The sequence below is a fragment of the Leptodactylus fuscus genome, chromosome 6 (genome assembly GCF_031893055.1).
Source record: "Leptodactylus fuscus isolate aLepFus1 chromosome 6, aLepFus1.hap2, whole genome shotgun sequence".
NCBI classification, from domain to species: Eukaryota; Metazoa; Chordata; class Amphibia; order Anura; family Leptodactylidae; genus Leptodactylus; species Leptodactylus fuscus.
This window is the reverse complement of record NC_134270.1, coordinates 165,913,080-165,938,943: the sequence shown is the minus strand read 5'-3', so window position 1 is coordinate 165,938,943 and position 25,864 is coordinate 165,913,080. Positions and strand designations below refer to the sequence as shown.

The 25,864-nt window shown below is 43.3% G+C and overlaps 2 long non-coding RNA genes across 2 annotated transcripts; both read left to right on the top strand.

The window, feature by feature from the left end:
* The first annotated feature begins 6,095 nt into the window (after positions 1-6,095).
* LOC142209821 (uncharacterized) lies at positions 6,096-14,102 on the top strand. Its single transcript, XR_012716966.1, has 3 exons — positions 6,096-6,408; positions 11,994-12,025; positions 13,908-14,102. It is a non-coding gene; the product is annotated as an uncharacterized LOC142209821 (long non-coding RNA).
* A 99-nt stretch (positions 14,103-14,201) lies between these two features.
* Positions 14,202-25,289, top strand: LOC142209820 (uncharacterized). The gene is made up of 3 exons (XR_012716965.1): positions 14,202-14,284; positions 16,726-16,777; positions 25,082-25,289. It is a non-coding gene; the product is annotated as an uncharacterized LOC142209820 (long non-coding RNA).
* The last annotated feature ends 575 nt before the right edge of the window (positions 25,290-25,864 follow it).

The following is a 25,864-nucleotide window of genomic DNA, read 5'->3' as shown; positions in this document are numbered from 1 at the left end:
GCTATTGCATATAAAGTGACACATGTCAGTTTTTAAAAATGAAGCCTGGTCCATAAGGCACTTTTATACCTGGTCCTTAATTTGTTAAAGCTAATAACAGAAACTTCGTACTAAAGCTTATCCAAAATGTTACATAGTTACATAGTACATGAGGTTGGATGAAGACATCAGTCCATCAAGTCCAACCTACACAGTTCAGTCACATTAATGTGACCACCTATCAAAATCCAGAATAACCACCTTTGGCAGAGCGGACCACTGCGAGACGTGCAGGAAGAGAGGGGGTGTTGTGATGATGTTCACTGGGATGTTGAGCCATGCCGACTCCAGTGCCGTGGCCAGCTGTGCTAGGTTACGCGGTTGAGCATCCATGGCACGAACAACCTGCATGTACACTACGAGATTTATGACACATCACATTGTCCTGCTGGTAGATGCCATCATCCTGACGAAAAACAATTCACATGTAGGGGTGAACATGGTCCACAAGGATAGATGCATACTTGTGCTGATCCATCGTGCCTTCCACAATGATGAGTGCACCCAGTTGGCTGATGACACGTGCCTTCTGCCATTGGTTATTTTACGTTGACGTCATAAGTAGGCGGTGGTCACATTAATATGACTGGACTGTGTATTACCCTACAATCCCCTACAGTGTTGATCCAGGGGAAGGCAAAAAACCCCATGAGGCTCATGCCAATTGCCCCATTTCAGGGGAGAAAATTCCTTCTCGAGTCCAATCTGGCAGTCAGTATAAAACCCTGGATCAACGTGTCCTTAAAATCTAGAGTCATAATCTGTAATATTTTTCTCTTCAAGAAAGGCATCTAGGCCCTCTGTGAACTTGTTTAATGAATCCGCCATCACCACTTCCTGGGGCAGAGACCTCCAGAGCCTCGCTGTTCTTACTGTGAAGTATTCCCTTCTATGTTTCTGGTGACACTTTCTCTCCTCCAGACGTAGAGGATGTCCCCTAAGGAAGCTGGAAGCATGGTTCTTCCCATAATTTCCTCCCATAAGGACTCCACATAATCATTTTCTTCCCAGATTTCCTCACGCAGGACTGGCTTAAGGCCGGATTTTACGTATAAGCAAACCCCTCCCCCTTTCTTATTTGTATGCTCCTTAATAAACATACTGTACCCCTGTATAGTTACAGCCCAGTCATAGCTAGAGTCCAGCCATGTCTCACTTACCCCCACCATGTCGTAATTTTCTTCCAACATCATCACTTCTAGTTCCCCCATCTTGTTAGTGAGACTTTGGGCATTCGTATACATACATTTCATAGATTTATCTTCCCTACTCTTCCACTGCCTACTGACTGTTCTAACTGAAAAGACCCCTGAGTACATTAATAGTGTTTATGGAGCCTATGGCTTCACTTACCGATCGTGGCTCCTGCTCACAGCCACCTCTGCAGACGTAGAAGCGATGGCGGCCGTGAGCAGGAGCCATGATCAGTAAGTAAATAGGACCTGTTACCTGTTAAAGTTAATCTCGCAGGTAACGGCCTATTAGCCTCTTCCCGACATTTATTGTACTATTACGGCAGATGCTGGGGGTTTAAACATAGTGGCCACTCGCAAGCCAGGTGGCCACCATAGACGCCGGGTGTCTACTGTTTTATACCAAGGCGCCATTTTCTCGGCACTGTGTGGGTGCCACCATTTACCCGGCAATCGCCAGCACCTGGAGCAAGCTCCGAGGCCAGGATCCCATTGTCATGAGAGCAGGGAGCCTTGTCATTTTTTTAAGTCTATTGCAGGCTACTCTATGTAGCCTGCAATAGAATCCCCAGTATTTTGCAATGCATTGCATTTAAAGGTCCATTCAAATGGAGGAAAATGGTGAGGAATTTGGTGTGGAATTTCAGTGCTGAAAAAAAGCCTCCTATTTACTTCAATGGGTTCCTTTTTCTGAAGTCAATGGGAGGCTTTTTTTTTTTCAGCGCTAAAATTCGACACCAAATTCCTCACCATTTTCCTCCATGTGAATGGACCTTTAGAGTCATTGTGCATGCATCAGGCCTTGGGCACATGTGCAGTGAAGCTGTGTGCTTGCTTGGCTTCACTGCACAACAGCACAGGTTCCAGAAGCACCAGAGATAAGTTTTTTTTTTTTTTTTTTTTTGCTATCGTTAACGCAGGCATAGAAAGCTTTAAAACAAGGTTATTTGGGATACATAAACTAATTCCCTAAAGATCTGTAGGTGATTTAGCGTTCCAAATTGCCCTAACAGGTTCCTTTTAATAGAGAGGTGTTGGGCTCCTCTACCAGCTGGACTAGGTTTTATGTAGAATAAGCCTATGGGGTATTCATAAACCTGGGTGGATGGGACCACTGCACCACACACCACTGTGTTCCTATCTAGCTTAGTGGTTAGGTATTACGCTTGGAGTGCACAGTGTTTAGTATCAATGCAGTGTAAAATCCTGGATTAGATGTTTAGGGTCGTACTCAGTGGCATGGGGATGGTACGTTCTTGGAATAAAAGAAATAGAGTTTGGGTGTTTTTCTTTCTGTTTCCTCTGACTGTATGATTGCATTACTTTCCTCACACACAGGGCTCTATGGAGAAGGAAGGGTAACCGAAATCTGATGTAGGCTTGTTAATTCATTTATTGCCTCATTCTGTGCATTTCTGGTCTCTTATCTACAACCTAGAAGTGTTACAAAGCACAGAGTGGCAGAGTGAATGAGCAGCAATTATTTGAATGTCTTTTCTAGCATCCTCACCCTCCCATTCCCCTCTTCATAGGCTAATATGTAGAAAGCAGCTCAACTTGAAAACAGTAGAAGACAAATTACTTTAATAAGATATATTTATTACAGTCAAAGCGGCCATTTTCTTGTAGCGCGGGCATGCGCAGTCGGCTCTGCCCAGGCCCGATGCCTGGCAGAGTAAATTCAGAGCTGGAAGATGCCACGGGGACACTGCGCGGAGAAGACTTCTAAAGGTAGGAGAAGAACCAGCGTTGATTGGCCGACTGTATAGCATTCGACCAATCAATGCTGGTTCTGCATCGAACTTTTCCATTTGAACAGTGAGTGGTACTCAATCGAGTACGAGTATTTCGAATACCGTAGTATTTGATCGGATACTACTTGCTCATCTCTACTAGATAGCGATTAGCTTCAGATAGCTTCAGATAGGCAGGGGAAAAACCGAAGAACAACAACAGCTCTTCTCAGAGCTATATACTGCAAGAACAGGAGTCCAGCATTCCACGGACGGTGGAAAACAGGGATACAGAACGGTTACTTCTTACTGTATACGAGCAAACCAGCTTTTATTAGGGGTGTATAGACCATAAAAAGGGCATTACTATACATCAAAAAATGCGTAAGGCTAGCGCAAGGGGACGAGGACAGGGGCGTGGAAATGTAGATGTTGGAGCAAGGTTGCGCTCAACCAACAGCGTCTACTGTGCCTATTGTGCTCTGCGGCAGCAAGCATTGCGCTCCCCCACAGTCTCCGGCTTGATGGCCACATTAAGTAGGATGCAGGGTACAGCCCTAACCAGTCCCGAGCATATAAAAGAAAAAAGTAAAGTATTATATTAAAAAAAATAAATAAAAATACTGTGAAACACCCACACATTAAGGATCCCTGTGTTCGAAAATGTCCGGTCTACAAACTTATATAACAAATATTCATTTTTTTCCCATACGATTTAAAAAGTGATTAAAGTATAACAAAAAAGTACATCTGGCCCCACAAGAAGAGACATGCATCCTTGTACATGGAAAGAAAAAATGATGGGTGTCAGAATATGGCGACTCCAATAATTTAAAAAAAAAAAAATTTGCAAAGTTTTGGATTAAAAGAGGTTAAATCGAGAAAAAAAAATATTTAGATTTTGCCTCACCAAAACTGACCCATAGAATACATCTAAGGGTGCATTCGCACTGAGTATACGTAAGCTCTTTCTGAACGTAAAACACGTTCAGAATGAGCGCGTACAAAGCAGATCCCATTTATTTCATACGCGCGGATCACATTGAAAGGAATAGGGAAAAAAGCAGCCCATTCATTTCAATGGGGAGCGCTTGTATGCCGGCTCCCATAGAAATGAATGGGATCTGCTTTGTGCGCGCTCATTCTGAACGTGCTTTACGTTCAGAAAGAGCTTATACTCAGTGTGAATGCACCCTAACACGTCACAGTAATGGCAAAGCCCATAATAATGTGGCAGAAATACATTTTTTCTCCAATTCTACCCCACTCTGATTTTTTTTTTCATCTTCCCAGTACATTGTATGTAATATTAAAGGGTACCATTGCAAAGGACTAAGGACAAAGCATATAGCTCTGTGAATGCAAAAAATAAAAGATTTGAAATTCGGAAGGCGGAGAGTCAAAAAACTAAAATCGAAAAAATGTCTGCAGTAGTAAGGGGTTAAACATTGTTTTCATATATTGTTGTTCTTCGTTTTTAGAACAAATGAGATAAAGTAGGTAACTAAGTGTCTGTATAGTACAAGATAAGCATGTATGGTATGTACCCAGTGACTGTACCAGCAGAATAGTGAGCGCAGCTCTGGGGTATAATACAGGATGTAACTCAGGATCAGTACAGGATAAGTAATGTAATGTATGTACACAGTGACTGTACCAGCAGAATAGTGAGCGCAGCTCTGGAGTATAATACAGGATGTAACTCAGGATCAGTACAAGATAAGCATGTATGGTATGTACCCAGTGACTGTACCAGCAGAATAGTGAGCGCAGCTCTGGGGTATAATACAGGATGTAACTCAGGATCAGTACAGGATAAGTAATGTAATGTATGTACACAGTGACTGTACCAGCAGAATAGTGAGCGCAGCTCTGGAGTATAATACAGGATGTAACTCAGGATCAGTACAAGATAAGTAATGTAATGTATGTACACAGTGACTGTACCAGCAGAATAGTGAGCGCAGCTCTGGAGTATAATACAGGATATAACTCAGGATCAGTACAGGATAAGTAATGTAATGTATGTACACAGTGACTGTACCAGCAGAATAGTGAGCGCAGCTCTGGAGTATAATACAGGATGTAACTCAGGATCAGTACAGGATAAGTAATGTAATGTATGTACACAGTGACTGTACCAGCAGAATAGTGAGCGCAGCTCTGGAGTATAATACAGGATGTAACTCAGAATCAGTACAAGATAAGTGATGTAATGTATGTACACAGTGACTGTACCAGCAGAATAGTGAACGCAGCTCTGGAGTATAATACAGGATGTAACTCAGGATCAGTACAGGATAAGTAATGTAATGTCTGTACACAGTGACTGTACCAGCAGAATAGAGAGTGCAGCTCTGGAGTATAATACAGGATGTAACTCAGGATCAGTACAGGATAAGTAATGTAATGTATGTACACAGTGACTGCACCAGCAGAATAGTGAGTGCAGCTCTGGAGTATAATACAGGATGTAACTCAGGATCAGTACAGGATAAGTAATGTAATGTATGTACACAGTGACCAACAGAATAGTGAGCACAGCTCTGGAGTATAATACAGGATGTAACTCAGGATCAGTACAGGATAAGTAATGTAATGTATGTACACAGTGACCAACAGAATAGTGAGCACAGCTCTGGAGTATAATACAGGATGTAACTCAGGATCAGTACAGGATAAGTAATGTAATGTATGTACACAGTGACTGTACCAGCAGAATAGTGAGTGCAGCTCTGGAGTATTATACAGGATATAACTCAAGATCAGTACAGGATAAGTAATGTATGTACACAGTACAAGCAGAATAATGAGTGCAGCTCTGGAGTATAATACAGGATGTAACTCAGGATTAGTATGATATATATGTAGGATGTGTAGTATATTAGTTTTCCTAATCACTATGTAGCAGCTGTACATACAGAATTAGATACTAGAAGGTAATATCTATACGGTCTATTTCATTTGGATAGTAAGAGTTAAACACAAACAACTTTCGATGTCTCTAAATAAGGAAATGGAATGGAGCGCTGTGTGTTTTTGTATTACCAGGACACTCCCTAAAACTGTTGGGTAACATTTGCTAGTGTATATATCGCTTCAGTTCTGACTTCCGGACTTGAGACAACGCGCAAAAATCCCTGAGAACATTTTTTGGATTTATTGCAGTTCCATGTGAAGGATTTTACAGAGTGTTCTGGGAGAACGAGAGGTTTCAGATGGAGATGGAAACATTACAGGGCAGCAGATCAGATAATCTGGAGTTGTTGGGCTTTTGTTTTACGCTTGCTCACTGTCTATTATGTTGTAACATATGGAATACAGTTAAAGCTACAACCTGGATCTACTCAACATGGGAACGTGGTGGAGGGATTGGGGGTCATAGGCATTTCATGTTGAAGATCATACACCTAATCCCTTCAGGATAAGCAAAAATTTTACAGGTAAGAACTGGACAGTAACGTGTAACCCCTATCCTGGTTGGATTTACGTGGAGGAGGATGTCAGGACCATCAAGAGAAGGTGTGCACAAAGTTTCTATAGGTGGTTGTTTCTTTGTTAGATGACTCCATTTAGAGAGATGGTCTCTGATGTAGGTTCTGGATGACCTCCAGTGTCCATTTAGTGCAAGCCCACTGATTCTCTTGGTGATGTGGTACAGCATTCTTTTCTCCACATTCTCCGCCCTTTTCGGGCAGAAACTAGTCTATGGGCTCCACGGGTTTACGAAGGTAACCGCTTTTTAACCGGATTAGGTTTCTGTTTGGGAGGTCCCCAAATGGACCCCCCGAATGGAAAACCAAACGTGGTGTGAACCTATTATTAGTCAGGTGACGTGGAATTCTTGATGGGTCCATATGTCAGATCTGAGTGGTTCCTTTCTGGATAGCATTGTATAATACATGAAGCAGCCACCATGTAAGCGATTATTTGAAGAGGTCATCCATGACACAAAAAGACTTCATTGCTTTCCACATATTTTACTTTTATGATTTCATGGGTGGAGCTCCTGCTGATTTCCCAACACGGACGTAGAAAGCTCCTCCTCCCATGTCAGTCTTCGTCATGTAGCATGGTCCTATAGGTTAGCCTGCCGACAGAATAGGGGCGTGCTTAGCAATTTTACAAACTCCAAAAGGCATCCATGTTTAATTTAATCCTCGACACCCAAGAACAGAGAGAGGAGCTTTCTGCGCGTGATAAATACACAGTAGTAGAGCTTCCTTAACCACTGAAATCCGGAGCGCCGAGCAGATTGCACAATCAGATTATTCTAGTAAGTTTAATCTATTTGCATTCCAAACATATGAAAAATTTTTTGTGTGGGTAGACATAACCCTCGGCGTAAGAATGTCTTCCATATATAGGATACGCATCGGATATAGGTTATCATTTGCATCCTAAGTTCTCTTCACAAAGATTAAGCCTAAAAACTACACTGCAAAGAGAAAACCAAAAAATTATATAGGATACACCTGTGCTCTAATGCCCACCCAGGCCTAATAGTGTTGGACCGACCCATCAGAGTCCCCAAGAATCCTCAGGTAGGCCCAGGGTCTAACACAATAATGGTCCAGCAGAAGACATCCAAACTGGTTGGGGTATTGATTTATTTCTGAAGAGTTTTTGGTGGGTGGGATCCCAGATTATTTTACATGATAGAACCCCATTTCGACACTGAAGTCAAATGACAAACGGCCACTTAAGATACCGGTGTTATGAATGGAGAATGGTAGTTAAAAGTCCCATCACAAATTTTGCATTTGGACCAAGAGATTGAAGTTAAGCCCAATGCACACAATTTTTATATATTGTTCTAAAATTACGGATCCGATTTTCGATGGCCCCATACACTCATCTGTGGGTTTTATAGATATAGGGAATATTCTATTCTTGTCCGTATAAATTGCACAAACTCGCTCATACAAATAGATGGGATCATAAAATTCTGTTTGCAGATTCCAAATTATGTATGACGTACGGATACAATGCTGACATATTTTGGGGGGAATATGGATCCATCTTTGTGGACATCAAAAACCACTTTGGCCCTGTTTATGTAGCCTTACACCTCTGCATTGTAGCACTATAACTTACACAAGTGATTTAGAGATTGTTTTTTCATGACACATTATACTTCATGTTAGTGGTAAACATTGATCAATGTTTTTGCATTTATTTATAAAAAAAATTAGGAAATTTGATGGAAATTTTGAAAAATCACAATTTTCAAAATGTGAAATGTTCTGCTTTTCAAACAGATAGTCATATCACACAAATACATGAATAAATATTATCTGCCATATCTCTGCTTTACACCAACTTCATTTTTAATCGTCCTTTCATTTATTTTGGATGGTAGAAGGCTTTGAAGTGTAACAGTGATTTTCCAGATTTACAAGAAAAGTTCCCAAACTCAGATCTAAAGAGGATTATAAAGGCCTATGTATTAGAAACCCCCATAAATCACCACCATTTTCAAAACTGCACCCCTCAAATAATTAAAAACAGCATTTAAGAAGTTTGTTAAAGGGATTCTACCATTAAAACTTTTTTTTTTTTTTGGTGATCACACGTTGGAATAGCCTTTAGAAAGGCTATTCGTCCCTTACCTTTAGACGTGGTCTCCACCGCACCGTTCCTTAGAAATACCGTTTTTTACCGGTATGTGGTGAGCCTCTGGCAGCGATGGGGACGGGCCCCAATGCTGAAAATGTGATGGGGGCGTCCCTACCGCTGCTAGAGAAGTGTCTCCAAGCGCCGCCTCCTTCTTCGTTTGCCGTGTCATGTTCAAAGTCTTCTTCCGGCGCAGGCTCGTAACCTAGCAGAGCAAAGCAAACTGCACAGGCCACGGGAAACTGGCCGCTAACAATACCGTGCAAGCGGCAATTTTCCTGTGACCTGCGCAGTCTGCTCTGCTCTGCTAGAAGTTACGAGCCTGCGGTGGAAGACATTGAAGATGACGCAGCGGATGAAGAAGGAGGCGGTGCTTGGAGACACTTCTCTGGCAGCGGTGGGGACACCCCCATCGCATTTTCAGCACTGGGGCCTGCCCCCATCGCCGCCAGAGAACTAATTTGCATACCGATAAAAAACGGTATTTCTAAGGAACGGCGCGGCGGAGACCACGTCTAAAGGTAAGAGACTAATAGCCTTTCTAAAGGCTATTCCGATGTGTGACCTCCAAAAAAAAAAGTTTTAATGGTAGAATCCCTTTAACCCCTTAAGCATTTCACGGGAATTAAAACAACATGGAGGTGAAATTTAGACATTTCACTTTTATTCAATAATACATTCATTTATCCCTAAAATTAGCACAAAGGGTTAAAGGAGAAATTGTATCCACAGCTTGTTTCGAGATTTCTCCCGAGCACAGAAATCCCCCACATGTGGGTGTAAACTGATTTTTGCGCACAGAAGAGAAGGAGCGACACTTGGCATTTGAAAAGCAGATTTTGCTGGAATAGGTTTCAGGCGCCATGTCTTATTTACAGAGCCCCTAGAGTACCAAAACAATAGAAACCCCCAAAAAGTGACCCGATTTTGGAAACTACACCCCTGATCAAGTTTATCAAGGGGTATAGGGAGTATTTTGACCCTATAGCCATTTCACAGATTTTATTAACATTGGAATGTGTAAATGAAAAATTACTAAAACGTTACTTTATCCCCAAAGTTTTCATTTTCACAAGGGGTTAAAGGAGTAAAAGCCCCCCACAGTTTGTTACACAATTACTCCTGAACACGGCAATACCCCATATGTGGTTGTAATCTGCTGGATGGGTACACGGTCCGGTTTAAAATAGAAAGAGCACTATTTGGGTTTTGAAGGGCAGATGTGACTGGAATAGTTTTGCAGAACCCCTAAAGTTCCAGTACAATGTACACCCCTCATAAGTGACCCCATTTTAGAAACTACACCCCTCAAGCAATATCTCAAGGTGAATTATTATTTTGAGCCTAAAAATGCTTCACAAAAATTAATGTACAACGTGAAAATTGAATTTTTTTTAAAAAAGAAATGCCATTTCGGTGCCAAATACGTTGCACCCACTTTGAGTCATCAGAGACCTGCACTCCTAAAACTATTAAGTGGGCATCCTGGGTACAAAAAAAAGTATATATGTGGGTGTAAGCTGCTGCTTGGGCACAGAACAGGGCTCAGAAGGGAAGGAATTCTGTGCTTTTTAGCTTTGGGGCACAGATTTAGGGCGCTTTCTGGACGCCATGATGTTTTTGCAGAGCCCTGGAGGTGCCAGTAAATTGTAACTCCCCAAGAAGTGATCTAATTTTGTAGGGGCAATTTTAGGGTCTCTGCAAATATGACATGATGTCCAAACACCAACAATCTAAATTTATGATCCAAAAGTCACATAGCGCTCCTTCACCCCTGCTGTGTGCCCAAATGGCAGTTTATGCCACATGTGTGACACTAGTGGATAATGCAGTTAACAATCTCCTATGTGGGCATAAACTGCTGTTTGGGCACAGCTGGGCGCTATTTTGGTTTTTGAAGCAGAGTTTGGTTTTTGGACGTCATGCCACTTATGCAGAGCCCCCGAATTGCCAGGAAAGTGGATTCTGCAGACATGTCACCCCATTTTGGAAACTACACCCCTCAAGGGATTTCTCAAGTGGCATAGTGAGCATTTTTAACCCTTGACTATTGCATTCATTTAATTTAAATAAATTCATGCGCTGCTGATTTTGAAAAGGGAAAATTGCAATTTTTCCAGAGATATAATATTTCATTGCCTGATATTTTCTACCAAGTTTGTCTCAGCAGATACACACACTCCAAAAACTGTTAAGCGAGTATCCCGGGCACAACAGCTTTTGGAGCATCCATCTCTGATACCAGCCGGGCTCAACATATTACACACTGAAATGACGTATTCCTGGAAAAATTGTCATTTTCACTTTTCATAGTCAGCTGCATATTCATTTCTGGAGAATAAATTATAGCAACACATGTCAGGGAATTCCACTTTACTGGCATTTGAGGAGCTCTGCAAAAGTGTCATGACATACAAAAGCTAAGATGTCTAAATCTGTGTGCCAAAAACCAAATATCGCTCATTCCCTTCTGTGCCCGGCTTTACCCTAATATCAGTTTATACCAACATATGACATTACTGTATCTTATCCTGGGTACACCAGTGTCATGCATGTGGCATAAATTGCCATTTGGGCACATAGCAGGGCGCACAAGGGAAGGAACACTATGGATTTTGGAGAGCAGATTCAGATGTTTGGTATCTGGACGCCATGTCATGTTTGCAGAGCCTCTAAGGTACCAGAAAAGTGGAATTGATTTTGACTTCACTTCCAGGGCTTTGCCTTTGATTCTACTTTCCACCACAAGTGAGACATCCCTTCCTGGCAGTAGCGTAACTAGGAATGGCGGGGCCCCGTGGTGAAATTTTGACATGCCCCCTCGACCGACCCCTCTTCCGCACTCTATTATGTCCCTTAGTAAGCCCTGCACACAGTATTATGTCCCTTAGTGGCCCCTGCACACAGTATTATACCCAATAGTGGCCCCTGCACACAGTATTATGCCCCCATAGTGGCCCCTGCACACAGTATTATGTCCAGGATCGGCAAGTAAATAGGGCCCGTAATGGCCAATTAAAAAAAAAACAAAACAAAAAAAAGCAGCGGTAGCGGCTGTCACCAGGCCCCCTAATGGCCCGGGCCCTGTGGCAGCCAGCTCCGCTGCCTCTATGGTAGTTACGCCCCTGCTTCCTGGGTTGTGTACCCACTCCACCTACTCCCATTGTTTCAGCCCTGTTCACGTCACTGGAGATGCTTTCAGTATCTAGAGGTAAATACTGCCTTGTGAACACGGGATTAAATCATTTATGAGATTAGTCCAAAATTATTAGCTAACATTTTTAGCGATGGCTGCTCATAGACAGACATAAGGAGCAGTGAGTACCGGAGGTCTAGTTAACGTTATTCCAAATATAAGAAGGTATTAAGAAATGCTCCACTAATTTTCGATGTCCCTTTTCTCTATTTGCAGGAGAGGTCTATGATGGAGGGCCCATTAGATGAGTAAGTATACAGTATACTGCACACCTATAGCTGTAGCTTGTTTAATGACATTTTGTTGTGATTTTGGAAAAAATCTAGCAAAAACTTTAAATTAGCTTGCAACATGTGAATAAACCCTAATGGCTGATTCAAATGGCCTTGTCTGGGAAAATGGCCCGTCTATGAACCATTGGCCCGAACATGGCTCGGCTTAATTGAACTCAGTAGCCAAGCTGTATTCGGGCTGGTCAAGATAGATGGGTACCAGACCATTTTTCCCATCTATGGCTATCTGGATGACCCCAATTTTTGGAAATGCAGTGTTTTTTGTTGCAGATTTTCATGTATGTTTGTGCGAAAGCCAGGAGTCAGTTGTGGAGAAGGGAAAAGTATAAGAACTTCCAATATATTTCCCATTCCAATTGTAGACACTCCTCGCTTTGGCTCAAAAAAAAAACCGCAACAAAATCTACAAGAAAAAAAATCTGCGTTTCCGCAACGCGGGCCCCCTGCTTCTCGCAAGAAGTGGTTTTTTTTCAATTTCCGTTTTGGACTCCCTGCCTTCCATATGAGGACTTAATGTTTGCGGGACAAATTGTTCTTCATGATGTTACCATTTATTATTCTGTACAATGTACTGGGAAGCTGGAAAAAAATCAGAATGGGGTGGAATTGGAGAAAAAGTGCATTTGTGTGAATTTCTTACGGTCTTCGTTTTTACGATATTCAATCTGCAACCAAAGTGACATGTCACCTGTATTCTATGTTTCAGAATGATTCCAAGGATATCATATTTAAATGCTTTTATTTACATTTTAACCCATTAAAGAAAATCCAAAACTTTACCCCCCAATTTTTTTTCTGAAAGACGCCGTATTCTGATACCCATCACTTTTTAATATTTCCGTCTATGGGATGCATAAAGCGGCTTTTTTTTTTTTTTTTTGCAGGGCCATGTGTACTTTTATTGGTTTGATTGCTTTTTTTTACATTTTTATCAGAGGCAAAACTGCAGAGAAAATGGAGGTTTGGCATTTTTGATTTTTTTCTTTTTCCCTGCTATGGCGTTCACCATATAGGAAAAATATTTTTAGAATTCTGTTCATTGGCCGTTTTCAGACACAGGGATACCTAATGTGTATGTGTTTCACATTGATTTCTTAAGTTTATATGTATTCTAGGGAAAGGAGGTTATTTGACTTTTAATTCTTTTTTAAATTTTTTTTATATATATTTTTATATATATTTTTTTATGTACTTTAATTATTAGACCCCTCTTCATCCCAGTGGTCTGATCACTAATGCAATGCATTCCAGTGCTAATACGTTGCAAAGAATTGCAAAATACAATAAATACATATGAATTGCAGACAAACCTTGGAATCTTCAATAGGCTTCCGGCTGTCATGTCAATGGATTACTGGCTCCAAATCTTGTTCTGGGTGCCAGTGATCCTCGCCAATATGGTGGTTCCCATGTGGCAATGGGAACATGGTACCTTGGTCAGCATTGCGCACACTGATCACTGGCATTAGTGCCGGGTATCTGCTGTATAATACAGCATATACCCCGTGGCTACAGTGGCTGCTCTGCTCTTGAGCGACCTCCATATTTCATAACCTAACTTCTGTCATATTATTAATGGTGGATGTCGGGAAGGGGTTAAAGGGATTTCCGGTTTTATATACAGTAGGTCTACATTCACATCTGTAATGGAGGTTTCTTTAGGAGCGACCGTTATATTTTCCTGCAAAAATTCCACTAGAAAAAGTGCAGCAAACCACACAGGCACCATAACATAAGCCTGAGGGACCCCATTATAGACTATGATAGTTGTCTAATTACATTTTGAGTCTTGGTAAGTCTAATTTAGGAATACAATCTCTTCTCCTCTTGCCTCCAGGACCATCAGGCTGAGTGTCGAGGAAACCGATGGATTTATTGATATATCCAGAGGAAGAAACAAAAAGGAAAGGAATGAAGAGAGATGCTGGGAAGAAGAAAAACCTCCTGCTCCTTCCTATGAATCAGTCACTATCCAAATGAGAGGAGCCGAGGAAGATGACCAACCTGTATCCAATATATGGAAACACATCAAAAGGAGTTTGCGCCAGTTTGGCCAGTCTGCCAGGGATCTTCTCCATCATCTCTACAAATGCTGCTTTGGAGAATCCAATATCTGCACGTTGCTGCTGCGGTTTAAGCTCCGCTGCTGCCGTTGTGCCAAGGGGTCTTGTGAACTAATCCAGGTCACAGCAAGGTCTGCCATTCTCAAGCTTGGTGAGTATATAGAGATTTCTGTCATCATTGTTACCATCATTGTTACCCCTTGTTCACATCTGTGTTGGTATTCCATTCGAGGGAGTCTACATGTCCCTCCCATCTCTGTCCCCAGATTAATGCCCCCCATCTCTGTCCCCAGATTAATGCCCCCCATCTCTACTCCCAGAATCATGTCCCCCCATCTCTGCCACCAGATTCATGTCCCCTCCATCTCTGCCCCCAGATTCATGTCCCCCATCTCTGCTCCCAGATTCATGTCCCCCCATCTCTGTCCCCAGATTAATGCCCCCCATCTCTACTCCCAGATTCATGTCCCCCATCTCTGCCCCCAGATTCATGTCCCCCATCTCTGCCCCCAGATTCATGTCCCGCCATCTCTGCCCCCAGATTCATGTCCCCACATCTCTGCCCCCAGATTCATGTCCCCACATCTCTTCCCCCAGTGTCATGCCATCTTCTCCTTCATCTGCCCCCAGTGTCATGCCGTCCTCTCCATCTGCCCCCAGTTTAATGTTCCAGCTCACTGTGTACACACAAAAAACACTTACACTCACCTTTTCCTCGCTCCCCCGCCACTCTCTCCGCAGTCTCACTAACACAGTTGTAGGCGCGATGTGACGTCATCACATCGTGTCTACACAGCCAGTAGCCGTAGTGCAGTGGCAAAGCAAGGAGTTGAGCTCTGACAGCTCCTTGCTTTAGCCGCGTATGTATTCAACTCAGATCTGCGTCCTCTGGATGCAGATCTGAGTTGAAATCGGGACATAACTCCCTCCAACCGGGACCGTGGGACACGTCACCGAAATCGTGAATGTCCCGTGGAAATCGGGACGGTTGGGAGGTATGTGGAATCTACCTCCCTCAGTCACATATAGAATGTATCAAGTGTGGATAGAATGTATCAAGCTCTCTGGCTGTAATAGAGCAACCTCTGGGACCATGACTTAGTGTAAGCAGCTGTGATCATTCTTTCCAGTGAGGTTACTGGCCTTGTGCCACGCCAACGGAGGAAATGAAGGGAGAAGACTGCTGTTTAGGTTCTGGGTAATAGCCAAATGCAGAGCAAAAGACCAACACACTAATATCCCTACATAACAACCCTATGCGTTTCTTCCAAGTTATCGATTCATCAGGGGCTTCAATTGAAAAATTCAGACTAGCAGTGAAAACTGCTGTTTCTAAAGGATAAGCGGTAATGAACGCCAGCAGGTCTGCGATAATAGTGAATAGTTGTTTTTCTGGGGACCATGCATCCATGAATTACACAGGTTAATTTTTTTGGAGTATTGGGTTAAAAAATAAATGGCAGTGCAATGTTTGGTTAAATAAGCATTTTGTATCCACTGCCTACTATCAGTTTCCCCATAGACATGCGTGTTACTTTGAAATTACTTCAACTGTGTTTGTCTCAGGAGGCTAGAAATGAGCTAGATAAAGTCATAGGAGCCCTGACAGTGTTCTACACTATGTTTTATAGATAGGTTCCTAGGAGCCCTGACAGTGTTATACACTATGTTTTATAAATAGGTTCCTAGGAGCCCTGACAGTGTTATACACTATGTTTTATAGATAGGTTCCTAGGAGCCCTGACAGTGTTATACACTATGTTTTATAGATAGGTTCCTAGGAGCCCTGACAGTATTCTACACTATGTTTTATACATAGGTTCCTAGGAGCCCTGACAGTATTCTACACTATGTTTTATAGTTTCCTAGGAGTCCTGACAGTGTTCTACACTATGTTTTATAGATAGGTTCCTAGGAGCCCTGACAGTGTTATACACTATGTTTTATAAATAGGTTCCTAGGAGCCCTGACAGTGTTCTACACTGTTTTATAGATAGGTTCCTAGGAGCCCTGACAGTGTTATACACTATGTTTTATAGATAGGTTCCTAGGAGCCCTGACAGTATTCTACACTATGTATTATAGATAGGTTCCTAGGAGCCCTGACAGTGTTATACACTATGTTTTATAGATAGGTTCCTAGGAGCCCTGACAGTGTTATACACTATGTTTTATAGATAGGTTCCTAGAAGCCCTAAGAGTATTCTACACTATGTTTTATAGTGATGATGCTGAGCTGTCCTTCAGACAGTTCAACCAGGCACATACCGGCAAAGTTGACAGTGAGCTGAATTCAATACACAGTCAGCTTTGTAGTGGTATATTAACACCGCCCCATCAGAGGACATGAAATATCCTCTTTAAATTTTAATTCCATTGCATTTTGAGGCCTCTCTCATTGTGCTGATGCTGGGCCTACAACATGGCAGGGGTCACCATAACATTTACAAAATAATTAGAGAAAATCTCTGAGGCTGAATTCCTGTACTGCCCACAAAATCCAGAATTTGAGGCTGATTGTTCTAAAGTCCCTGTATCTCTTCCAATTTCACCATTCTTAGCTTTCAATTTTTGATTATTATTTTTTTCCAGTTGGCTACTTTACCAAGAAACATTTCTGCCAAGAGAACCAGAACAGCCAGGGGTAAGTACTTGTCAGTACATTGTCAATACAGGGCTCTATTGCAACATGTCCCAGTCAATGGCTTGCACCAAACTGTGACCCCTAGCTAGGACTAGACTTTTCCTTACTACTGCCTATCTATCACCCTCCAAATAATAGCAGATATTGAAACTCGTCCTGAGTATACAGGATTAATGAAGTGGTACCGTGCAGTGTCTCTGTATCTGGGGCAACATAAGTAAAAATATATATAACAAAAAAGGGTTAAGACTGCACATCTCAGTGTGAGCAGATGCTCACGATGAAGTAATTAAAAAAAATTACAAAAATACAGAGCACTCCGCACACAGCACAAGGACATATGAAGACCCTAAAGAGCAACACTGATGTAGTTAGTAACACCTAATATGATCTACAATTTAGCAGTTCTTTGTTATACACATTTGATCAAACAGTAAACGACAAGGCGACCTCATTCCAATGCGAATCCATTAAATAAACATATCTCTCTGGGACACGGATAGCTCTGCAGTGCAAACACCGGGTAAGTAGGATCCAGAGCACGCCCTATATCAAAATAGCCTAAGGCAGGTGGAGAAGTGGCAGATATCTTACCGTTCATCTTACTGTTTGCTCAAATGTGTATAACAAAGAACTGCTAAATTGTAGAACTTACTAAGTGTTTAACTACATCAGTAGTGCCCTTTAGGGTTTTCATATGCCGTCATGCTGTATACACATACGTACATAGCAAAGTTTAACATGACTATGAATACATGCAGCACACACATATACAGTATACAGAAAACATACATACAATGGTGCACTTAGCATCTCTGCTGCTTGAGGCGGACGATCATAAGACGCCCCACCACCCCCGGAATTGAGTCGGAAGGGTGTTCATCTTTTGATACATGGCAGATACTAGAACCTGCTGAAATGTACCAGCGATCAGGCCTGGAGTGGCGGGTGTGATAATTGATTGGGGTGTGATAATCTAATTGCCCTACCCTGTTTGCAGCAAGACAGACCTAGTCCTGAATAGTAGGTGTTAGGTTCATATACGAGTCTAATGTGACGCCCTCCTTTATTCTCTGATAAATCCAGGTTGTCACTGTTGTCACTAACACCTATGTGATCCATGTATCAGTGCTAGGGATACTTAGGGAATCAGCTTAAACATCTTGTAAAAACACTCTGTTACTACCTATAGTAATCTCCTTGTTGTGGAATAGGGAGGGGGGCAAGTAAATACCTAAGACTACTAGGGACAGGGCAATGTTACACACATATATATCCGCTGCGTTATACATGGGGGCCGTATTCTGTGTTTGTGCACCTATTTTTAATGAACCACCAATAAAGGTTAAGATTTAATAATTTTTTCTAGTGGGGGCGCCGCTTTTCGTTGTTTACAGTATATAATAGGTCCAAAGTGTGCTAGTTATTTGTTCAATCACACCTTCTCAGTCAGTGTACCAAGCGGCGTTGATACGGAAGGTTTCGTCTACCCGCAGTGAATTTTCTTGCAAGAGCTGTTTTGTCCAGCCGTCGCTCGTCAAGCGAAGTCCAATGTGAAGACAATGGTCATTAGTTTTTTTTCGATGCAAAGGGATTGTGCACTCGGAATTCGTTCCAACAGGTCAGACCATCAACCAGGTTTTGTACTTGGGGGTTCTCAAGAGATTGCGTAACAGTGTGCGGCGAAAAAGGCCCGAAATGTGGCAGTCTGGTGATTGGTTTTTCCACCACGACAATGCCCCAGCCCACACACACCGCCATCTCGGTGACCACTTTCATGGCAAGAAACGGCATGGCTGTTTTGCCCCCACCCACCCTATTCACCCGATATGGCTCCCAGTGACTTTTTTTTATTCCCTTGAATGAAGAGGAACCTCAAGGGGAAGCGTTTCGCTGACGTGGAGGAGGTGAAGAGGAAACCGACGGGGGCGCTTGCACATATCAAAGTAGATGGAGTTTAAAAAATGTTTCGAACAATGGCAGACGAGATTTGACAAGTGTATTGCCACTAAAGGAGAAGACTTTGAAGGAGATTGAAGGAATTTTGGACAAAAAAATAAATACACGCTTCAAAAACAACTTTTCTGGAAACTTTTGGGTCCCCCCTCGTGTATATATATATATATATATATATATATATATATATATATATATATATATACACACACACACACATCCCACAGTGGCCCCTTCAGCCTATATTATGCCCCACAGTGGCACAATAGACTGTGGGGCATAATAGAGGTTGCAGGGGGGCAGCTGTGGGGCCTAATATAGGTTACAGGGGCTACAGTGGACTCTACAAGCTCTATTATGCCCTACAGTAGCACACCCATGAACTATTATTATACTCAGGGGTCTTTTGAGACCTCTGAGTATAATAATCGGAGCCCCAGGGAAGGTGAGAGAACATAATAAATAGAGATGAGCGAACAGTAAAATGTTTGCGGTTCGATATTCGTTTCAAATAGCCCCTCAATATTAGATTACTCGAATCGAATATCGAACCCTAGTATAGTCTATGGGGGGAAAATGCTTGTTTCAGGGGTAGGCTACGTTCGAACAAATTATACTTACCAAGTCCACGAGTGAGGGTCGGGCTGGATCCCCCGAGCAGTCTTCTCCTTGCAGCGTCCCCGCGGCGTCTTCCGGCTCTTCATTCACTCTGCCAGGCATCGGACCTGGGCAGAGCCGACTGCGCATGCCCGCACTACAAGAAAATGTAGTGCGGGCATGCGCAGTCGGCTCTGCCCAGGTCCGATGCCTGGCAGAGTGAATGAAGAGCTGGAAGACGCCGCGGGGAAGCTGCACGGAGAAGACTTCTAAAGGTAGGAGAAGAACCAGCGTTGATTGGCCGACTGTATAGCATTTGGCCAATCAACGCTGGTTCTGCATTGAACTTTTACATTCGAACAGCGAGTGGTACGCGATCGAGTACGAGTATTTCGAATACCGTAGTATTCGATTGAATACCTACTCGATCGAGTACTACTCGCTCATCTCTAATAATAAACACCTCTCCGGGATCCGATGTTAAACCTAGCAGGCTTCGGGCCTATATGTTAATACCCAGACATCACATGGTCTGGGATATTATTATATAGGCCCAAAGCCTGTGCTAGCAGTAATAGCCTGTTACTACTAGCACAGGCTTCAAGCCTATATGTTACTACTACCACAGGCTTTGGGCCGATACAGTAATATACCAGACCACGTGACATCTGGGACATTACCATATAGGCCCGAAGCCTGCTAGGATTAACATCGGATCCCGGAGAGGTAACATTGTTTATTATGTTCCCTCACCTCCCCTGGGGCTCCGATTATTATACTCGGGGGTCTCAAAAGACACCTGAGTATAATAATAACTGTAATGGGATTGTGGCCAGGCCTGGGGTAATTCACAGCCGCCCTCCACGCCTATAGTAGAGTGGGAAGTGGGGGCGGCAGTGAGCAGGCCTTGGGAGGTAGGTAAATAGTATCCCCATTTTGCCTATTATAAAACAAAACAAAACAAAGTTATTTTACTTACCGATCTCGCAGCTGCTCCCGCTGCCGCCTCCTCATCACCCAGCAGTAAGACGTCTGCATCTCAGACGCAAAGGTCTAAACCAGCGCAGGAGAGGGGCCGCTCGGGTTGTTTTAAGAGCAGCCTTCTCCTGCGCTAGTTTAGGGGAAAAAAGTTAAAAAATAAATAAATAACCGCGGCTGCCGCCCCCTCGGGATCGCTGCCTGAGGCCCTCGCCTCACCTCGCCTCATTAGAGGTGCAGTGCTGCATACATACACAGTTCTCAGCACACAACACACATATACACCTGCAGCATATATATAAATATATATTACACAGCACACATATACACCGCTCACACAAGGATGGTGGCGCTCTGCCCCCAGCAATATGGCAGATCTATAGGTCGGGGATGTCTGCACTAAACCTCAAGCAGTAAAGCTTAATCTAGAGCAGTGATGGCGAACCTTTTAGAGACCGAGTGCCCAAACTGCAACCCAAAACCCACAAAATTTTTGCGGAGTGCCAACACGACAATATAGACTTAATACTATGCGGATCCACAATTGCGGACAGTTACTGACCAAAAATTACAGTCATGTGGGGCTTTACAGAGCTTTCAATAATACAAACAACGTTGTACTGAAATGTAAAGGTCTCGGCATTTGGTACTTTGAACAATTAATTTTCACTATTTACATCGCACAGGATCTGTTTTATAGTTACCGTGTAATATTCTTACATCCTGTACTAATATCACGTCTGCTATAAAACAGATACTGTGTGATATAAATAGTGAGGGGACCCCAGACAGTATTATATGCTCTGCAGTGGGCCCACCACACAATATTATATTCTCCACAGTACCACAGTAGCCCCCCAGTGTTATATGCTCCGCAGTAGGTGTGTCCCCCCCACAGGATTATATGCTCCACAGTGGCATCCACACACAGTATTGTGTGCTTATAAATAGGCCCCCCCCCAGTATTATATGCTCTTTAGTACACCCCCCAGTATTATAAGCCACCCCAGTATTATAAGCCCCCCCAGTATTATACACTCCCCCCAGTATTATAAGCCCCCTCAGTATTATACACTCCCCCCAGTATTATACACTCCCCCCAGTATTATACACCCCACCCAGTATTATAAGCCCCCCCCCAGTATTATACACTCCCCCCCAGTATCATACACCCCACCAAGTATTATAAGCGCTCCCCCCAACATCATATACACAGTGAGCCACTCTCATACTCACCCCTGAAGAGCCGCCGGCATCCACCTTCTTGTCACTGGCGGCGCTGATGACGTCATCGCGCCCGCGTCGGGGCAGAGGTCAAACTCTGCAGCCAGTGTAGGCCGCGGTCGCGCGATCCGCGGCCTACCCTGACAGCTTTCAGCTGTATGTGCATTTGCACATACAACTGAAGGCAGTGATCGCTCATCAACAGGGAATCCTGTACCGGATTCCCTGTTGGTGAGCGATCCGGGCGACCGCACGCGTGCCAGCATGGAGGGCTCTGCGTGCCCTCTCTGGCACGTGTGCCATAGGTTCGCCATCACTGATCTAGAGACTAGTACTGACATCTAGTGGTGAAATAGATGACACTGCAGACTAGTTATAGAGAATATTCAGGTTCCTTCGCTGCCAGCTCGTGACAAAATAATTTTATGCTATGGATATATGTGAAACAAGATGTGCTTGTGTGTCTGACATTGTGATACTGACGCAGATTTGCAGCAATTCCACAGTAAGTGTAAATGTGCAACTAAATACACATCATAAAATGTGGAAATGCAGTATTTTTGTTGCAGATTTTTTTTTTTTTTTTTTTTTTTTGAGCCAAAGTCAAGAATGGCCACAAAAGGAATGGGAAATATATAGGAAGTTCTTATACTTCTCCGTTCTCCTCAATCGACGCCCCCGGACCTCCACCTATTATAACCTGGGGCCTGAAGAAACCTCTGAGTATAATGGAGCAACACTTAACTCTATCATAGCTTATATCCTACATGGGCGGAGGACTCCACCAGACAACCTCCCACATCTAAGTTTCCTGAAGCCTTATATGGGTGTCTATGATCACCAGCCTCTCACCTGACCCCTTCATGGTCCACCCCGGGAACCTCCCCATGTACTTCTCCTGCATTCTTTTATAGGGTGTGTGCAACAGAGTATTCCTAGGCATTCTCCTTAGCCTCCAGGTAATAAATATGCAAATCTATTCTCCAGCATGTAATTAGGAGAACAGTGCACTCTGTACACCGCCCTATAGAGGGCAGCCTCCTTAACATCATGCATGACTCAGTTAATAAGCCTACTGACGATGCGGATTTAATTGCCAAATTAGTATTTCTATTCCAAAAGGAACAGATTCCCAGCTATGGACAGTTTCGGCCTATTGGGCCTCCTCAGCATAGCGTAGGGATACTGATTTGTCAGAGTGAGAGACCATAAACCAGGGTCCTGGAGAAAGATTTGCATATTTTTTACCCAGAATCCGTAGCGGAGCAGGAATGACTTGCAAGTCTCCGTACTGCCTATGTAGGCACACACTCTCCCTAATGTGTACGATTATCCCCTGACCCTGGTCTATAGTCTCTCACTCTGCCAAATCAGTATCCCTACGCTATGCTGAGGAGCTTCCTGGCTTCTCGGTTCTGAAGTTACACAATTTTATGCAGACCCTTAACACTGCAAGAACTTGTCTCCCCATACGTATATAGTCTATGGAACCGGTTAAAGGGGTTTTCTCAGTTAAAGATATCGATGGCCTTTCCTTAGTATAGGTCATCAAGATCAGATACTGTTAGGATTGGGTCCCGCAGGTTGCTATCATAGCGCATAGTGCCACCTGCGGGTCAGTCTAACCATCCAGCTTTCACCTTAATGAGCATGCTCAGATGTATTGGAGCTGCTCACAAGCTAAATGCTATTTCTCCCCTAGTGAACATGAGCGGTGAGGTCATCACCACTGCTCCTATCGCGCGGGGACTTCCCTTTAAATAGTGTGAGGTGACGCCCGCTGGGGGCTCACACTTTGTCTAAAATTTCCTCAAAGTCCACAGAGTGAATGACAGTAGTTTGCAGAGATAGGCTCCAGTACTCAGGCAGGTTGTCAGACTAGGCCTCTGTGTGGGGTTCCTCTGCTTCTCCTGGGAGCTGTTAGGTAGGACCTGTAAACCCTGAACCGTTAGATCTACACCAGGGCTAGGAGCAGTAGACGCCGTTCCAGCTTGTAGATCTGCGGCAGGTATGGTCTCTGAGATAGCCTATGTGTACTGTCTGACTTCATGTATGGCTCCCAGCTGTGTGTGAGAGTATGGGTGTTTGACTCCAACCTGTGTGCCGGAGCATGCAACCCCCCTGGGAACTCCAAGCTGTGTTCAGGAGAATATACTAAAACTTCCGTGGTGGCCCCTAGCTGTCGCAGAAGTAAGTGTGTGTGTGTTTGCTAGCCTGGGGTGAGTGTTAACCCTTGGCAGCCGTGTGTTTTTCACTTGTACTGGTGCACCTGGCCAGTGAGCTAAACTGGCAGGGTTTTAGTTGCACCTTGTTCACATGGAGTGTCGCACAGTACACTGTTCACATAGAGTTCAGGCTGCAGTGCCTTTGCAGTAGTTCACATTAAGTACCGCTCTGCAGTGTCTTTGCAGTAGTTCACATTTCAGTTCAGACATACAGCCGCCCACAAATGGACCCCGCTGCAGTGTCTTTCAGCTAAGAGCTTCTGTAGTTTAAAAAAATATCTATATATATACACAGAACCATAACAGATACATGAAGGTCTCTGACATATGGCACTCCCACAGATGATAAATAGGGTTGAGCCGATCTTGAGATTTCAGGATCGTTTTTAAAATCCGATTTTTGATCATTTTCCAGCTGATCCTGATCGCGATCGTGAAATTTGCTCGATCGCAGATCGGAATCCGATCTTTCCCGATCCTGATCACTCAACCCTAATGTTAGCATTTCCCACCATGCTTGGCCAGTAGCCAAGCATTGTGGAAATAACCTTCGACCTCGATCCTGCCGGAAAAGATTGATATCGGAATTCTGATTGCGATCGTGAAATTTACTCGATCGCCGATTGGAATCCGATCTTTTCCGATCCCGATCGCTCAATCCTAATGATAAACATATACGAATCTAATCGATGAGCTGTGTGGGTCCAAGGATGATACAGGACTCTATTTGCCCCTCGTTTATAAGGATATGGCATGTTTGCCCAGATGGTTATTGGGACACCTAGTCCATCGGTCCTGGCATTACCTTGAGTTTGTCTTGTGCCAATTATTCCTTTGCATTCCATAGACTTTCTCCAGACACTATGGGCAAAAGAGAACTTAGCTCCCATCTACCATCTTATCTCCATGGAAAGACCTCAACCACTCGATCACACGATGAAGCACCAATCTGAATTCTGAGTAGGTCCTGATACTATCCATGACAGTCACTAGCCAAATGGACTGTCTCTCGCGACACCAACAAAGGCCACTACAGAGATGGGATACGAGATATACACTTGAGGACAAGCTTTTCCCTAAACCAATCGTTGCACGGCCAAAAGACTGAGTTAACAGCATATCCTTAACTCCATCTTCACCACTAAGACTTGTCTAACACTGGTCATTTAGGGTAAAGAACCCAAAGTCCAAAAGCTTCAGGACTGATAATATTAGAAACTGTGTGTTTTTGATTGTGTTTCACCCTGAATAATTTCATAATTTATCTTTAGCTCCATTATTGTGGTGTAAGATGGATATTGACCTTATATTTTCTCTATATTAGGACTGACTTGGAAATCAATGATTACTGCTGAAGATGCCATTGTTAGCAGAAAGGTAGAAGAGTGATGGCCGAGAAAGACCACATGGACCATCTTGTCTTCCTACTGGAAAAATAAGTGCAATTGGGTCAGGACAAGGGGCTTCTATGTATATTTTATATGTACTTAAGTACTTTCTTTCAAGAGTAAGGAAACTTTATCTATCTTCTATTAGGGTTTGTCCATGAAATTTGAAGCCAAAACCACACAAGTAATTGTGGCCAGCTGAAGAAGAGCTTGTGGAGCTCTAAACGCGTTGTGAAGTACGTTTTTGTCCTATAAAGGTCATATATTTTATTCACCCTCTCGGCACTCCAATCTGTGAACCAGAGTGCACAGAGGTCCATCTCTAGCCGCTGGCCTCCTTCTTTCCATTACCGTCTGGTCCTCGGTGACCAGTCTGTGGATTCTGCAGCCACCTCTATGCTTCCATTGGTGTTGGGACTCCTTCACAACACCTGGAGGTGAGGGACCAACTGGTCCATTTCTCTGTACGTTTTTATTTCCATCATCCATTGCAAACTCATCTACACTATAAGCACGTTCGGTGTTCTCCCCCTTTTATTGTTCTCGTGAAGCCAAAACCAGGCATGGACCATGAAGGGTGAGAACCTATAAAGCATGTATATGGTAATTCTCCGCTTTTTTTCAATCCGGTCCTCAAAAACCCTAAACCTGGTCCTTCCCGTGAAGATGTCCTGAATAGAGATGAGCGAACAGTGTTCTATCGAACACATGTTCGATCA